At 43.6% G+C, this 15,682-nt stretch overlaps 3 long non-coding RNA genes across 8 annotated transcripts; all 3 read right to left on the bottom strand.

The window, feature by feature from the left end:
• Positions 1–2,591: 2,591 nt before the first annotated feature.
• On the bottom strand, positions 2,592–6,408 carry LOC118169460. Its single transcript, XR_004752120.1, has 2 exons — positions 6,155–6,408; positions 2,592–3,509 (listed from the first exon to the last, which is right to left on the bottom strand). It is a non-coding gene; the product is annotated as an uncharacterized LOC118169460 (long non-coding RNA).
• Positions 6,409–6,531: 123 nt separating this feature from the next.
• Positions 6,532–7,111, bottom strand: LOC118169459. Its single transcript, XR_004752119.1, has 2 exons — positions 6,950–7,111; positions 6,532–6,595 (listed from the first exon to the last, which is right to left on the bottom strand). It is a non-coding gene; the product is annotated as an uncharacterized LOC118169459 (long non-coding RNA).
• Positions 7,112–8,098: 987 nt separating this feature from the next.
• On the bottom strand, positions 8,099–13,146 carry LOC118169461. 6 transcript variants are annotated; one of them, XR_004752122.1, is made up of 3 exons: positions 12,970–13,146; positions 9,027–9,143; positions 8,099–8,683 (listed from the first exon to the last, which is right to left on the bottom strand). It is a non-coding gene; the product is annotated as an uncharacterized LOC118169461 (long non-coding RNA). The 6 variants fall into 6 exon arrangements; XR_004752126.1 differs by lacking the exon at positions 12,970–13,146 and adding an exon at positions 12,483–12,619; XR_004752123.1 differs by lacking the exon at positions 12,970–13,146 and adding an exon at positions 12,418–12,613.
• Positions 13,147–15,682: the final 2,536 nt, after the last annotated feature.

Here is a 15,682-nt window from a genome sequence, read left to right as displayed (position 1 = left end):
GCCCTGTTCATTCATTAATTCGTTCATTTTCCACCCTAAGACAGCCAGCTAAGGAGACATAGCAGGGGAAGGGAGAAGGAAAGAACATACGAGTTTTGCACCAGGCAGACCCCTGCCTATTACAGGCTCAATAAAGGCCACTAAGAGATTTTAGATGATCTTTAAACCAAAATAAACAACAACAACAAAAAAGGAGGTCTTCACACCAGGCTTTGTGGTAGGGAGAGGATGTGCCCTCCTACCTATTCTGCCCTTAGATACTTTCTTCAAGAAAAGAGATGGAGTACAGCACAAAAAAGACTTGCTGCTAGAGCCACACTAATCTTTTCAGTAGCAGGAGTGCCTCAATCTCCAGATACATTAGGGGGGAAGTGACATTTATAGCTCCATTGAAAGCAGAAATAAAGAAACGCAATGAAGAGGCCAGTTGTTTCCCCTGCCTTCCTTCCTCTCGCGCCTCCTAGCTCATATACCCTCCAGGAAGAAAGCTTTGACTCCCAGAACAGCTGGCCTGCCTCTGACAAATGAGACATGCAGAAAAGGAAGGTTAGGAGTGATTGAGCTGCTAAAGAGACCCAGCTGACCTCAGGGTGTCCTGAGGCCTCCCCTCTATTGGAGAGACCCACCAGTTCCTAAGAAACAAAGCGGAGGCATTTCCCCACAGCAGTTCAGGGAAATCTGTTTCACAGGGGATTGCTGATGTTGCTCATCATTGCACAAATCCTGCTCTCGCTTTCATCTGAGGCATCCAGCAACAATCCTATCACTGCTGCTCTGGCCATTACACCACCACCAACTGCTGAGTCTTACACAGAAGAGACTGATTTTAGGCAGGAATTTTAAAGTTATTGTCTCTAACAAACTGTATTTTCACATTTCTTTAAAAATGTATCACATGCAGTTATTTAAGCAGCCTTAACTTTCCTTCCTCTAGGCAAATGGAAGTAAGAATTTCAGATCAGGTGGTGCATTTCAACCCAGATTCATAAAAAATGCTCTCATGTTAAACGTTGGGAGCAGCCCAGGCGTTCTGCAGAGCCAAGAAAGACTTTCAGAGCGAGCACAGGCTAACAGCGATGGCAGGCTGTCTGCAGCATTGCTCCACGTTAGTGGAATTGCAAAATGAGACCTATGGAAAATGCCAGGGCGCGCAGAGGGAGTGAGATGCAGATGTTAGCTGAAACCCATCAGACAGCAAAATGCTGAGCACATTCCTTAAGCAACTCAACTCAAATAGCAGACACAAAAAGGACGGGGATGGCACAATCCTCAAGTCATTTCCAAAGCTCTGGCCTCAGCTAAGACCGGCAGACCAAAAGCTGGTAACAAATGAGCTCGTTGGTCTTGGATGCTCAGTGTCAAAGGTGGTATAGCAGCAATTCTTGTGAGAGATGTCATCCTGCAGACTGAATGAGAAATAGAGAAGTTTTAATTATTACTGACAGCAGCCACTTTTTGCAAGAGCTCCTAAGTTTCTTGATATTGTACCCAAAGCCTGTAGGCTGTCTAGAGTTGCTCTTTGAAACGCCTCGTCGTGAAGCTCCCACCCATAAATCTGCCTCAACTGTCCCTGCATCATGTGGAGCAAAGGTCTCCCGGTAATGACAGCTTGGACATCATCGCCTCGAGTCACTGAACTCTGCACCAGCTCTTGTTAGAGGTGGGCGTGAAGTCACAGCCACAGACTCTCACACTGAACTGGCAGATCCTCAGAGGCAAGACTTGAGCCCCGTCTCATACTTCCAGCAGATGTGTGAAAAGCCCGAGAGTTGACCAGTGGCAGTCTTTACTTCAAGCATGTGCTGCCATAATACACCATGAAAGTATTATCTAGCAATGACTTAATTTGTGACCTGGAACATATCCCCTTCCCCAGGGGGGAGATGCAGTCCTGCCCAATCAAAGGCTGTCACTCACAGCCCCAGTGCAATTAGCCAGAAGCGTGTTGCTGCTGATAACGGCTATAATGAATCCCAAGCAGAGACACCTTCCCTGGCAGGCTGCTGTTTGGGCTTGGAAAACAGTTTCAGAATAAATAAAACAAAAACAGAAGCCATCACATGAGCTGCTGATTTTTCACCTCCTACTCAAGCGCTGCATGCAGATCCACTCAGGGCTCTGTCAAAAGCACGCAATTACTCCCAGTCAGAGAGCTGCCACGGAGGGAGTGACTTAGTGCATTCCTCGGGGTGGGTGGGTATTTTTGTACTAATTCAGATAATGGAACTGGCTTGCCAAGTGGGAGAAGACTACTCATTTCCAAGGCTACCTCCCAGCCCCCCCCTTCCACTCCATTCCTTGATCTTTAACATCCTCCCACTGCTTTATGACTGGTGCATTACACATAACCAGCTCCTGAGGTGGCTGCTTCTGGGTAAGAGGAGAGAATTGCTCACATTCCAGTGTTGGGTGAGCTGAGTGAGATGATTTTTTTTTTTGGTACTGCATACAACAACATGTATATTATTTGCACTGCTGCAAACCACAGCTTCCCCCCAAGAAGTTACAAGATTTAGAAAGGAGAATGCCAGGAACAAAGAAGCCAGGTGATGCCCTTGCTGCAGAAGCAAGGTCTGGGTGAGCAGCTGGTGCCCAGCTTTGCACAGCAGGTCTCAAAAGGTGCCAGACTGGTGATCGGGTATCTCGGCCAAACCAGGACAGGAAAAGAACTGATGCCTGACTTCCAGACGATGTTTCCGACACCTCTGGCCAGGACCTCCAAGCCGATATCCTGGGCTGACAGCCTGTCTGGGCACGTTTTAACTCCTCCTTATTTTGCTAAGCTAGCATTTATATTTCTGGTCCCTTTCACTTCTTGTCAGGTGATAAAGTGAGTCAAGGGAGAGGCTGTGCTGTCAAGCCGAGACCATTCCCGGTGCATTCCAGGCATACCGCGGGCACGGGCAGCTTGTTCCAAAGGACAGCCAAGACCTGGAGCCTCAGTTTTCATTTCCAGGTACCTCAAATCTGTCAGTCCCTGCTTGGGCCCAGTAGGCTGTGCATGGTGTTTTATCTCTCTGGTGTTGCAAGAATTTGGTGGTGGTTGCAAAAAGCTTTGCTGTTAATAAAACACTAGAAAGTAGCGTTGCACAAAGTAAACCTATTTGCTGGCAATTTACTTCTGTAATTGTGTTCGTACAATCCAGGAAAGGAAATACAAGTGAAATACTTCTACTTTATTTGCTGATAAGGTATTCCCCCACTAAGCACATGAGGAGAACTAAGCCACATTATCACTGTCTGCCTCATTGCCCAGATGGCACAGAGGTGCTTCCTGACAGATAACGTACTAGGCTTTTTTAGTTTAACCCGAGGGTTTCCCTCCCTCTTGAGTACAAATTCTTCAGAACAGAGTTAAAGAAGGTTTTACCCCAGATTGCTGAATGATAGCATTAGAGAAATCTCTTTCTAGCCTTATCTGTGCTAGACAGCTGGCTCCTGTGGGTGACCGTGGCACCGAGCAGGGACGTTCTTGGGCTGCTGCTGACAGCGTGCTGCGGTATGACGGGCTGCAACAGAGCAGAGAAGTTTTTAGTACAGAATATATCTTATTAAAAGAATATAGTCAATAATATATATCAAAATAAAGCATTGCCAGCATAATATTGCCCACCACACAACTGTATAAGAGCAAACTGCAGAGCAAACTGCACATCCAAATCCTAGAGTTCACCACAAGGAGACCTTGGCAGCAAACTTCCCCTATGGGATGCGTAACATGGTCTCCAAATACATTGTCACTAGCAGCAGACAGCTGGAAGTCAAACAGCAGCTGTAAAAACCTTTGAGACGTGACAGTCACATCTTACAAATTGGTATTGTTCGACACCTGTTATTACTTCCACACTTTATTTTCTCCCCCGTTATGAATCACACTGACTTTCCCCGGTATAACGCGCACACCAGGCAGGTAGGGGAGCTGGCCAAAGGAAGCAAACCGTAGCTCTGGGTGATTCCACAATGAGGGTAATTAGTTACAGCCTTGCTCTTATCATCTAGAACAATGCAGAAGAAAGGAAGGGCCTACTTAGCACTGCAAGTTTATTCAGATTAACATAGACGAGACTTAAAGACAATAGGGATCCTAGAACAATTTGGGGTTCAAACTTAATCCAGAATAAATGAATGAATGTTGTGATTTACCAACTTCAAATATTTGCCTTCTAGGTAAAAGAGGTTAAACTGAAGGAGGTACCATTTCTCTAAAATAAGCAAGGCCATGCATTAAATTATTATGGGATATTGTGCAGATAAATCCTAAGGTTTTCAGAAAGAAACACAATCCTTTACTACAAAAAAGAGAGGAACAGTATTTTTCTGAGTTAGCATGCCAGAATGAACATGCAAGAGCAGGGAAACAGGAGAGAAATACAATGGAGAAAGAGAAGAGGTTTTAAATTTGGCTGTGCATTAAGAAACAAAAATTACTCACTTCTCTCAAACTAAACTGTGCCTAGTTTTTCTCTGTTATATATATTTAGGCTCCCAACCCAGTCAGACCTACATTAGCATCACAACACTGAGTCACTCAGCTGACTGACGCAGACGTACCAAGTTCTCCAGCTGAAGAACTGAAGCCTTTCCATACTGACAACAGGAACAGGGAGTCTTCCTTTCTTCTTCTTCTCTTTTTTTTTTTTTGTTTTGTTTTGTTTACATATTCCTCCTCTTAATAGTATCAGCAGCTTTAAAACTGTAGTCTAAGTGTTGTAACACAGAATCTAAATTATCTTCTACAATAAACAACCTGGAACCTGAAAACAAATGTTACCTTCTGTGAAACCCTGGTTCATTCAAAGCTCAAAACTCGTTTCCCATACAGCTTCCCATGGGTACAGTAGAAGCCTATCCCATGAGCAGTGGCCATGGGAAAAACCACTGCTGAAGTACTACGATGCCCGGCACTTCCACGTTGTTTTTACTGGGAAAGATTTAAAAATATTCCCCAGAGTACAACATATTCCTGGAACATCTGAAGTCTGAAAGTTCGTTAGCTGTAAAGGCTAATGAATATCGAAAGCCCTAACAAATACAGTATTTTGTAACTTGTTTCAAGAAATTCTGGCCACAGAAGTTGCCACAATGATGTCCCACATTACCAGGTGTTTTAAAGAAAGAGGATTTGAACAAACGTGACCCAACTGCATAGCTCACCACTGATTAACCAGTTTGTCTCTTAAGCCACTATTAATAAGCAAAAAGTAGCATCATCCTAGCAGATGAGAGCATTTTACCATTAAAAAACTCCCTTGCCCATAAATCAGGGCTTATCTAAAGCCACGTTTGACGTGCTTGCAGAGGAGTAAGAGAGGCAATCGGTGAGCAGCAGGCTGAACGCGCGCACAGAAGCACGCCGTGCTCGGGACCAAATGTGCAGATCCCCCAGAGCTCCAGCACAGCTAATGACATCCTCCTTGCAGGCGCTGAGATCCCATTAACTGGTGAATCACTCTGCCATCTGCAGAGAGCAGGTCCTCCCCCCTCGCCCTCCCCACTCAGGACAAGTAAAGGGGAGGCTTGAAAACAACGTTCAGCTCTTCTAGTTCGTTTTCACGAGCAGTTTCATCGGTAATCTTCCCAGTTTTCTCTCAACAGGGTTTTACTACAGCGTAATGTACCACATAGAGACCATCAGGTTTCAAAGCTGCACGAACACCAACATTAAAAATGACAACCACAACTGTCACCTTGAAGACAGCTGCACAGACAAGAAAGTGGTTTCACGTTCGCTGCCATTAAGCAAAGCAGCATTCATTTAAGAGCCAGAACCGAAGAACTGTAAAATATCACAACATAACCAAGCATTAACTTGGGAGACTTACAAACAAGGCTGAATCCAGCTACCTGCTAAGGCCCCAGTCACGTCACAACTTCCAGAGACTGTGGAAATCTTCCAGACACAAAGGAGAGCAATTTTTTTTTTTTGCAGGTCAGTGCCTCCAACACCAGCTTCACTTGGTGGCTTGGTGCTCTGAAGCCATACAAAATCCTAGACAAAGAAGGAACACAAGGCCTCTCGAGCTGCCAGCTGATAACCCCATGCCAGGACCCATGCCAGTTCTCCTCGTCCCAAGGAGGCCAATAGGTCACTCAGCAGGAAGGCCAGACCCAGACCCAGCACCATTCCAGCGGTGAGTTACTGGCTCAAACTTACTGAGACCGTGGTTCCCAGGAATTTTCTTAGTAGCAGTCCATATTCCACATCACTCCCATCAGGGAGCTGGCACGGCTGTTTGGACACCCACACTGGCAACCAGACCAGATAACTGATCCAGATGGAAAAAATAAAAAAATAATAATAAAAAAAAGGTATTTTTTGCTGTGCTAGCAGCACAGGGAACATGGCATGGAAGCTGGTTAAGATGACTTCAGTAGCATTGCCATAAAAAGCAAAAACCCTGCCAAATGATCTGCTTTAACAAGACCTCTTTTTTTTTTTTTTTTTTTTTTTTAAGCTGGTTTTCAAAACGCTTTAAGCTGAAATTTAAACTCTGTGTTAGATGGTATCTCCTCACTCATTCCTATTTTTTCTTTTTTGAGCACTCGTCTGGCTTCCAGATCAGAATGAAAGTGCCACTAATGGTCTTGAAATTAGCTTAGGACAAAAAAATAAAAATGCCATTTAGACAGTCTCGCTGATTTTGCGAGCATTTACAGAGTTTTCAGCACTGAATTCCGACGTACAAGCTACGCCCCACAGCAATCTCTTTTCCCTTAAATTGTCTCTATATCCTAAGGCTGCTCCCTCTCCACGCCTGGTCAAGAGCTATGGGTTTGGAGTGAGTCAAAAAACACCCTCTCACCATAGTCTATTATTCACATTCAAGCTAAGCTCCAACTTCTATCAAGATAAAAAACACTATCACAGTGCTTAATGCCTAGTTTATCCAGTAATTTCTCCTAAGTCCCACATTTAGATAAATGAGAATTGAAACAGAAGGATGCTCACGTTGCCTCTACACCAACTCCAAGGGCTTCATGCTGAACTGAACATGACACAGGAAAATTGTTGATGGCTTCCCGGGGCACCTTGAGGATCATTTCTATCTCAGCGATGACTTTTGCAGACCTTGCATTTATGAGGCTTCCTTTGTTTTTCTGTATATAAGAATATTTGGAGAGACAACAACTGATTTAGCAAATTGTACATACTATTTAGCTAATGTGCAAGTCGTTACGGCATGAAGCATCTAATCTCTTCTTCACTTCTCATTACAAAGAATACATCCGTTGTTTTTTTTTCCTTTTGCTTTAATGAGAGCATTAAGTGCTTTGCCAAGAAACCTGATTAAGATACTATTTTAACTTGTACGTTCTTCTAAAGCTAATATTCGTTTGACAGCCTTAAATGGATGACAAAAAAAAACACCTTTAAAATTTTTAAAATCCAAGGGGTAAACCAACGTTCCTCTGCAAGAAGACAAAATTACCTTAAGACTGGTTCGGGATACATCCATTCAACAAAGTGCTCAACAAAGCGATGCAGATTGTCACAGCTGTCTTAAGCAGCAGTTACAAAAGGGCTATTTCAAGGTGCTATCCATTTATTGATAGGAGCTATTCAAGTTATGCTACTTCTGCCAAGTAGAACAGCAATGCACTGAGAGTCTCCTGACGTGTCCTGCACATCCGCAGCAGCTGGAAATGACAACTTTGCACCTTCTGACAGAAAGCTCCTGAGACCCAGCAGTGAGCTATGCTCAGAGAAAAACTAAACCTTTACTGAACTCTCCAAAAAACTGGGGTTTTCTCTCCCCTGCCTTTTTTTCCTCTTCGAATAAGATTCCACGAGTAATTTATTCACCGATTTAAAGTACTTTTCATAATCACCAGTTCTGTATTTTGTTCTCTTTTATTCCTAACTACCAATGTTCAAATTTCAAGTGTGCTGCTTAACAGCAGCTGGTCAAGCGACTCAGACGATGCCGTTTCCACTTTCCGATGGGATGAGTACCTCAGCACTGCATTTTATGGCAGTCATCTCTGAAGAAGCATCTGTGGCATTTGCATGCCAAAGACATCATCTCTCCGTCGGATTTCTTCCCTGCCTTCCCTGCCATGCCCTCAATTACCTACAGCTTGTACTCCCTCTTCTCCCTTCCAAATGGTTTCCTTACCATGGCCATAGCAGCAGATGCAGGAATTTAGGGGAGAGGGAACATCTCTCTGTGTATCAGTACTTCCCCAAGTCACAATTTTGTTAACTGCACAGCAGTTAGGCTAATGCCTCAGTACTAGACTCAGGGGATATTAGAATTACATACGGGGAAAAGGAAATGAGTAGCTAGAGGAAGTGATAACACGGCATATTTAAAGCACGTCTTTCTGTCCTTTTGCATCAGGTATGTGTTAGTAATCCAAACAATATTTCTTGCTTTAAAAATAAATAAGTTGAAAAACAAACAGTTTTTGTAAGAAAAAAAAAATACTGCAGGGAGCAAACAAACAACCTTTTGTGTAAGTGTGTGTGGCAGCTCTCCCTCTGGGAAAAGTTTTATTTTTCTCTTCATGATTTATCCGCCAGTCAGACCTCCATGTACTCCCCACCCTTCAGAGGCTGCCAGTTCACATGGAGCTTTGAGATGTGACTGTCACTGATGCATCTCACGAAGCTTTATAATGTCACCTTAATTTTCCACTCTGACCAACTCTCTCCCCCTTAGACTTCCCACAGGGTGAGAATCTGAAAGAAACAAAAGAGGAATCAGTCACCTAACTTCACATTTCAAGTGAGTGGCTGCAGCCTGAGCTGAATCAGAGCCTTTTAAAATTGAGTCATTTTGTCTAGCTTGCTGTAATGTGATAAGCTAGATGGGATAGAAATTCTATATGTTATTAACACAGAATTATTTCAAAACATGGAGTTAAGATAAGAGGAGAGTCCAGGGAGGGCTAATCTGTGCCTGGCAGCCCACACTCTCATCACATGCCGATTGCTTTGTTAGTCATCTCTTCATCAGTGCTCTCAGCCCACTCCTGCTCCTCCTGCAGTAAACTTTAATTAACCAAAGAAACACTGGACTTACTCACTGGAAATGGAGACACAAAAATGGAGAGGCTGAACGTGTCTCCTCATGCGTGAGAGCAAACCAGTGTGGAGGTAGAGGAAAAGTCAACTCTTCGAACGAAGCCAGCGGGAATACCTGTGAGTGAGCATTTTGAAACAACCCAAAAAGAAGATTTTTGTGACCTTGTGCTTTCATATTTCTTTCCCTGGCATGCCTTTCAGGATAGCAGCTGGCCTTTTGCAATAAATGAAATCGACAAAAAAGCAAATAGAACAACACATGAGTCACCTGCGTGGAGAGTTCAATAAAATCACTGCTCTTCATCTGCTATGCATTATCCCTGTTCTGATGGGACAATTGTTAGCTAAATGACAAAAACAAGCAAGTCACATAATAGCAATGTTTGTACTTTAGGGTGAGCCTTCAGTTCTTTCTAATTTTAGTGAGCTAGCACCACCCCTACATATCATGCCAGTTACCACAACAGGAGCAGCATATTGTCATGCTACCAGAAGTTACAGCTGAGGTGTGATGCTTTTGTTATGCTCTTATGGATAATAATTAACCACTGAGTGAAAGGAAACCACTTCAGTAGAGCACGATCCCCCTGTACGACTGGTTGAGCAGGTTGCCACGACTTGACAAAGAGAATCTTCTGTGAGGAGCTAAGGTTTTGTCCTCCTGCATCCCCATCAGCGCTCGCACACTTCCTCACCACACCGAGCCGGGCATCATGAGGCCTGGAAGAGGAACAAAGGAAAATAGGGTCCTGGATCTTTCGCTAGGCACATTTCCATATCACTATCAGAGTGCTTGGTCTGAAGATGCCATTGGAGAAGCAGAGCAGACTGGCAGGTTGCAGGCTTGACTGGATTACACCAGTAGCTAGCACTTGGTGCCACATGGAAGAGCTGGGGTTTGGATGCAGCTGCCCACTAGCCTTGCATGCTCATAAGGCGTTCTGCATCGTGCCCTGCACCCAGCCCGCAGCTGGCCCATTTGCATAATTTGCAGTATTGCAGTAGAAAGAAGATTATGAAAACAATGACTGAGGCAGCATTCAGCTTCAAGTGGATGTGCTGCTGCATTGCCTGGACGTAACAGGCCACTGACAGAACCAGCTCTAGGTAGATTTGTCACTTCTGTGTCCCTGTTGTCTCTCTTTTCTTCTCCTAAGCTCTGTATTATTTGACTAATGTCCCTCCCAGCTCTTCTTTCTTCCCACTTTTCACCACGATCTACATTTTGCCCATCTTTAGCACTCTGCCACCTCACTACTCTCTCCTTTTCTCCAACTCACGATGTGAGGTACCACTTCATGCCAGCACCTCTGCTCAGTCACAACAGACCAAGTTCAACTACATCAGGGTCCTGCTTTTGACTGTGACTACCAGCAGATATCTGAGAACAATGGTAAGAATCAATCTCTTTTTACTCCATTTGTGGAGCCTCTCCTCCTCCTGCCCCTCACCTTGCTGTCAGACAGTCCTTGCTCTCACTCCTGATCGTGTGAGGACACAACATAAGCTAATAACTAGGTCTGAGAGGAACAAGAGAGCAAAGGTCCATGAGAATTCACCATCTGGACAGTGTTTGGTTACTCGGAGCTGTCACTCAGTGCCACATCCACGTGCCGAGCCAGATTTATTATTAGTGACACACCTGGAAGCATAGGCTGTATTCACAGGCAAAAATCTTGATGCAGGGCAAATCTCGAAGAACTGATCTCCATTTTTACATACCCTCATCTCAGGCAAAACTGTAAAAGCAGAGTCCCTGATCTAGCACTTCAGATGCTACTATTGCATCCCAAACAGCAAAACAAGCACCAAAGATAATGAAGGCTTGCTCCTCCTAAGCACAGTGTGAAAGGCAGGAGGTTCTTACCATTAAGGCTTCTGTTACCTCAGCCAATTTCAGTTTTGCTCCAGCAAACTGCTGTCTCCCTCCCCTAATCAAGGAGGCACAGCGGTAGAGGCACTTAGCCACCTCTCTGTTTCACAGACTAGAAGAACGCCTGGTGTTTTGGCACAGGAAAGACATGCAGGCAGCCGTTCACAGACTTGCTGACCTGGCACAATGTTCAGCTGTAGTGCATAATTATTTTCCCTTCCAACTCATTGTTAACATCCAATTGTGAACACTGTAGAAGAGGCTACCGGATTTGGAGAGGTTATGGGAAGCAAAGCATTACCTGGAATGTTGTTCTGCTCTCCAGTGAGCAGGCAGAGAAGGCTAGCAGAGGCTGCCCAGATAGATGGAGCAGACTGAGAAAAACTAGCACCATGCAACCGTCTACCACCAAGCACAAGTTTATATCACCATAGAATCAAGTTTCACAGCTTCTCTCATGCCCGATGTAAAAAGTATATAAATTACATCAGTCATAGATGAGTAATAAACATGCAAGGATTAATTGGATTCGGAGAGAGCAAAGGTAAAATTCAGCATGGTGTTTGCAGGAGTCCTGAAGTCGCTGACTACAAAAAGGTGGCTGAAAAGCTTATTTATGAGCATTCACTTTGACTTCTCACATATAGATGTGCAAGTTACGTGACTCAATACAAGCAAATCAAATCAAATGAAATTCAAACCTGAATTTCAGGAAAGTCACATACTAATTTAAATCAATCAGAATGTAAAGAATTGCTATCTTGTTGTCAATTAAGTCATTTTCAGCCCTCTGAGTTAGGGCTTCAGTTCAGATACAGGTATATCTGAATAGGTATATATCAGGTAAATATGGTCTGATTTATACCACGAGGTCTCCTCTCCTCTAGATTTTACAGAATAGGTATGGTAGTTGAATAATTACCCTCACACTCCATTATACCTTCTTTCAAGATGTATTACAACCCTTAAGACCAAATCACTTATAAATGTCGTATTTAGTATGCTTGCAACAGCTGAGGAATACCTGTATGCCTTACCCACTCTTTCATACAATCACACACTTTGATAAGAGATCAAAAATAATAACACAACAAACAGAGGTGGAGATCAAAGAGAGCTGTTTCTAAAGCACAGCAGTGACAGAACCCCCAGGTCTTCTCAGGGCAAAAAGCTCTTCTGAGCACAAAGTTCTTCTGCAGGTTTGGTTCTTCTGCAGGTTCCCCTTTGCGCTTGCCTGAAGTCACTACTCATTTCTGAAACTCTAATTTTTTGCTAAGCTAGCATTAGACTTCTTAAAAAGGACTGTTTTTTTTTTTTTTTTCCTAAATCTAAGATAGCTTAAATTACATTATGAAATGTAGATGGCAGAAATCTGTACCTAGACATTTAAACCTGCCAGCTGGCAGAGATGTTATTCTAATGCTATGTAAAGTTAACAACAACAAAAAGGCTTATATCTCAGTTTCTCAGCCCCTTTGATACGAATAACTATCATGCTTCACTATACCATGCTGACCACCACAGTCCCCTTCCTTTCAGCTCAGAGGAACACTTGAGTCCCTCCTGATATCAGATTCCTACCAGGAGCTGTAATTCATCATGTCACCCAGCTGGAACCCTGCTTAGAATATTAAAAAACAAAAATATATGCTTCTCAATAGCACCCTCTCGATTACCTAATTGATATTTAAAAATTAACAATAATAATGCTAAACCACCCAGCAGCCTAATTATCAGCTGCTTTTCATTTGTACTCCCATTAAATTCACAGCTGCTTCGCAAAGTGACAGGCTGCTGTAGGAAGGCTGCCTCGTGTGCCTCCATTCAAAGCCCTTCCATTTATTGCATGGAGAATGACGACACAAAAAACTCAAACGCCTGCTTGGTATTTGGCAGATGCAGTTCTCACATGACACACTATTCAAAGAGCAAACAGCAAGAACAACACGATGTTCTAAAGGTATTTTCTTCCTCTTGAGCTAATAAAAGAGTCAGTTTACAGGTGTCCCCCAGTCTCTTCATTTTCTGAAGGAATCCATTCCTCTTTGAGCCAAACCTCTCAGTTTACCTGCCTTGTAACAAACCACAGCTGAAAACTTGGAAGCAGTGAATACAGCCACTGATACTGAGGGGTGGAGGCAGGAAAGGACAAGCAAGGTCTGCATGACGGGCAGGCTGATGACAGGACACTGAGGTGTCCAAGTCCTGTCTGTAAAACTGATCCAGCTGGAACCCCTCTTGGCAGGAACACCTCAAAAAGAAAGAACACGCAATTACATTTTGTTGGCTTTGAAACACCCTAAACTGACTGAATATATGTCAACCTTACGCAGCGAGATGTTTCAGCTTCTTTAAAACGTATTTTCTGGTGTATTTCTAATTCTGCCAAGCGCAGAGCACAGACCTACGCCAGGAACGGGCCTGCACCGCCTCAGCACAGCCTGGGCAGTTCTGCTCGGCAGGGCTAGGCCCATTTCAGGCCAGCCGTTGTAAGGAAACCCAGACAAATGTACAGTACCCACGTGTTACATAGGAACAGCCTCGGTGTATGGTACCCATGTGGTACGTAGGAACAGCCTAGGTGTAACTCACTCTGCCAGGGTGTTGGGCCCTGAATTACAGCTGCCACAAATGCGGTCTGTTGAACACCGCACAGTTTTTACACATTCCTGTCCTCTACGAAGCAGGCTGGGATTTGCCTGCCTGTTTCATCTTTAGCAAAAGGCCTCCTCTGTAACATTTTACCTAGCACATATATCAGCTGGAACCATCCTGATGACCTAAGGAAAAATATTTTTAATAATCAGCAGACAACCTGGGGCACTCTTTTTCCAGGATCAGCTAACCCAGCCCTGCTATTCGCACCACCTGAAGGCTTAACTCAGCACCTCCAACTACTCAGTACAGCTGAGAAACCTTCAAGTAATAACATTTTCACAGCAAACAAACTTATCAGCAGGTATAAAGAAGTTATTTCTATCCATTCGCACTACCCATAAATAAAGAACCAAATAAAATACAGAGCATGTGAAATACTGTTTTTAAAGCAGCCATCAAAGGCTAAACACAACCCTTGGACTAAGCTGGTATTTGTCTACTCCCGATTTACAGCAGTGAAAAATCAGGATATTTGGCCTCTATTTAGGTTAAAAGCTCTCTCAAAGAGACTCCTCAAAGCCACATCGACAGCACAGAGAACACAACAGGTAGGCTACAATGCTGGACATGCTCCATTTCTGAATGGAGGGTGATATTGGTGGTAGGGGGATGGTTGGACCAGGTGATCTTGGAGGTCTTTTCCAACCTTAATTATTCTATGAATACTTCAGTTGTATTTAAAGGAGAAAAGCTTGTCATGAATGCAAATATGAAGAAAATGTACTGGACACAAACAAGAGGTAAAGTAATATACTAAAACAGCTTGACCATATCAGTTGGCATGAGAGGTGAAAATTCCACCTTTTAAGTGGTTAAAGAGTATACAAAAGCATCCTCAACGAGATTAGGACCCTTGCACCTATAGAAATACTCCCTGTAGGAACTCCACATGAGGTTGCTATGTGTTGCATACATGGGTTTTGGGACAGGGGCACTTTATAACCACAAAATAGCACCGAAGTACAAGATGCAGATGCAGCCTTAAATTCTAATTTGGAGTGAATGCCACCACCTGGGCCAAACGGAGCAAGGAGGGAAATCTGCATGTGTGATTTCAGGGGTTAACTCAGGCAAAAAGCCAAGAAAAACTCACCTTGCAAACCATGATTTTTGTTGAAATTTTTGGATTAACTTTTCTTTTTTTAATGTTACTTTCAAAGACCAATTACATAACTGAAATAATAAAATATGGAAAATTGTAACAAACCTAAAACCTTTGTGAACATTTGTGATAGGATTTGCAGGCCTCCGGTTCATGTTTTAAACTAAATCAGATGTCAAGCTTGAATCCAGCCTAGGATTTTACATTTTATTTTTTATTATGGGGTAACCAATCTATGAATAATGCATTTATTTAAGGTCTGTTACCCAGTCCATCAAAAAAGACCGTGTGCCTTGCAGTCCCTTCTGACTACCCTCAGCCAATATACACAACTTTCTGATGATTCCAACCTGATGAATTACAAGTGGTTTTGTCATCATACAGCTCACAAGCCGCAAAGCAGGCCAAAAGCATGTTTTTTACAAAATATTCGGAGCCAATCAGGTTTCAGACTTTTAAGATTTTGAAGTGGGAAACATGAAGAATCAGGAGGAAAAGACATGAATTTAAGGCAAAGGGCATGTTTACTATAAATGATGTTACCTCTCTTGCATAACTAAAAACATTTGGGCTGTTTATTTTTTGAAGGGGTAAGGAACAGGAGACAAAATTAGATTCAACGACTCCATTTGTTACGGAAAACAAGTTGTTTTTATTTATTGGTTTATAACTGGGAGCTCTGGGACCTTCTCTGATAATAGGCTTCACCAGCTGAGTCACAGCGTGCGCAGGATTAGTCACATTGCTGAAGTGTCCCAAGGTTGTATTTCCATCGGCGTATTTACCTGATGTACATTTGCTTTTTTTCTGTAAGTGGCAAATCTCTGAAGTTGTGTGCTTCAGGACCTTCTGGCTGTGTCCCTGCCCAGGGCACAGGGCACTCCATCTGCTGGTGCTGTGGGACCATGAGGCTGGGTCAGGCTGTGGCGGCAGGCGAGGAGGAAGGCGACGGCTGCCGGACGCGGGGAGAAGAAGAGAGGGCTCACAGCTCGCACAGCAACATATGCTATGTGGGCCCCGG

The sequence above is a fragment of the Oxyura jamaicensis genome, chromosome 6 (assembly GCF_011077185.1).
Source record: "Oxyura jamaicensis isolate SHBP4307 breed ruddy duck chromosome 6, BPBGC_Ojam_1.0, whole genome shotgun sequence".
Taxonomy (NCBI): domain Eukaryota; kingdom Metazoa; phylum Chordata; class Aves; order Anseriformes; family Anatidae; genus Oxyura; species Oxyura jamaicensis.
This window is presented reverse-complemented; position numbering and strand designations above follow the sequence as displayed.